The sequence below is a fragment of the Salmo trutta genome, unplaced genomic scaffold (assembly GCF_901001165.1).
Source record: "Salmo trutta unplaced genomic scaffold, fSalTru1.1, whole genome shotgun sequence".
Taxonomy (NCBI): Eukaryota; Metazoa; Chordata; class Actinopteri; order Salmoniformes; family Salmonidae; genus Salmo; species Salmo trutta.
This window is the reverse complement of record NW_021823219.1, coordinates 1-2,487: the sequence shown is the minus strand read 5'-3', so window position 1 is coordinate 2,487 and position 2,487 is coordinate 1.

Genomic DNA, 2,487 nt, shown 5'->3' with positions numbered 1-2,487 from the left:
ATATTGCAAAATGTTGCTTTCACCGAAAAGCTATTTTAAAATCGGACACCGCGATTGCATAAAGGAGTTCTGTATCTATATTCTTAAAATAATTGTTATGTTTTTGTGAACGTTTATCGTGAGGAATTTTGTAAATTCACCGGAAGTGTTCGGTGGGAATGCTAGTTCCTGAACGTCACATGCTAATGTAAAAAGCTGGTTTTTTGATATAAATATGAACTTGATTGAACAAAACATGCATGTATTGTATAACATAATGTCCTAGGAGTGTCATCTGATGAAGATCATCAAAGGTTAGTCCTGCATTTAGCTGTGGTTTTGGTTTTTGTAACATTATATGCTAGCTTGAAAAATGGGTGTCTGATTATTTCTGGCTGGGTACTCTGCTGACATAATCTAATGTTTTTGCTTTCGTTGTAAAGCCTTTTTGAAAATCGGACAGTGTGGTTAGATAAAGGAGAGTCTTGTCTTTAAAATGCTTTAATGGATTATCGAGGACTTTGTATTTCGCGCCACACCCATTATTGGATATTGGAGCAGGTGTTCCGCTAGCGGAACGTCTAGATGTAAGAGGCTAGACGTGCTAACGAGCTAGACGTACTAACGAGCTATACGTGCAAAAATCCATTTCACATTATAATCAACTACAATGCTTCACCTTCACCAATATAAACATGGCTGTCAACAATTAAAAACAAGAAAAAAAAACATATCTTTTCTCCACTAGCTTCTAGAACTCTCTCTTCCTAAAACTCACTAGCTTCTAGAACTCTCGTCTTCCTAAAACTCACTAGCTTCCAAGAACTCTCGTCTTCCTAAAACTCACTAGCTTCTAGAACTCTCGTCCCCTTGGAACGAGCCCAAACAAAACTCATCTCAATACGGAAAAACGTGCCAGTCAAAATAAGATCCATGGCCAACGCACTGGCTAAACGCAAAACACAAAACTTTTTGACTACCCAACCTTGAGACAGTTACAAACCAAATTGTCCTCACCATGGACACACAACCAAAAACACTGTTGTTTTGACAAGTAGCAATAAATCACTGATATCGATTAGGGGGGAAATCAGGTTGTACGTACTGTTGAAACTAGCATAACTAAAAAAACACATGGAAATGGGAGATATATTTTATCCCACTGATTAGAGGACAATCTGCAGAAGACAGTCAGCTACATTTTGGGAGTGATGCATTTAAATTTAGGGGTCGCTTATCAAAGGAATGCAAAACTTATTTGTCATAACTCATCAATATCATGCTAAAATCATTTGTGCAAGAGGAGGGAGATGAGGTTGCACGTCCTGTAAAACTAACAGCTCAAAAACCACACCGGAATCTGGGAAAAAATGTGTACATCCCTGGTTAGAGACAATTTGTAGAAACATCTAGCTACATTTTGAAGTGTTGCATTTGATTCCAGTGGGTCACCAACGTGGTAAGTATAACACAACTCTTTTTTTGTTAGTCACTTTTATTAAATCACATAAACACACACAAAAAAATGCATGAAATGAAATGTATGAATTCACTACTGTAAGTCGCTCTGGATAAGAGCGTCTGCTAAATGACTAAAATGTAAATGTAAATGTAGTAACTCGTTCAATTCAGAGCCTGGATTTTCCCCCTGGGCTAATATTCATATCATGTTGAAATCAATTGAACAGGGGACAAACGTTTATTGTACATTGGGACATCATGAAAATACTCCCTACATGTTAAAAAACATTCTACATTGTGACATTAATTCAGTGATATCAAGAAACACTCCTTCATGCATGTATTTTCTAATATTTGATCAGAGAGCGTTTATATCAGAATATCACTGGTCACAGCTACGATGTTTCCTCTTGTGTGTGTGTTCTCTGGTGTTGTACCAGGCTGTTTGACTGAGTAAAACTCTTCCCACATTGATTACAGCTATACGGTTTCTCTCCTGTGTGTGTTCTTTGGTGTCGAGTCAGATTAAAAGAACCAGTAAAACTCTTCCCACATTCATCACAGCCATAGGGTTTCTCTCCTGTGTGTGTTCTCTGGTGTGATATCAGGTTGCTTAACTGAGTAAAACGCTTCCCGCATTGAGTACAGCTATAAGGTTTCTCTCCTGTGTGTGTTCTCTGGTGTGTAGTCAACTTGCTAGACATAGAAAAACTCTTCCCACATTGAGCACAGCTATAAGGTTTCTCTCCTCTGTGTGTTCTCTGGTGTCGAATCAGATTGCTAGAACCAGTAAAACTCTTCGCACATTCATCACAGCTATAGGGTTTCTCTCCTGTGTGTGTTCTCTGGTGTGATATCAGGCTGGTTGAACGAGTAAAACTCTTCCCACATTCATCACAGCCAAAGGGTTTCTCTCCTGTGTGTGTTCTCTGGTGTGATATCAGGTTGCTTAGCTGAGTAAAACTCTTCCCACATTGAGTACAGCTATAAGGTTTCTCTCCTGTGTGTATTCTCTGGTGTAGAGTCAGATTTCTAAATGCAGTAAAA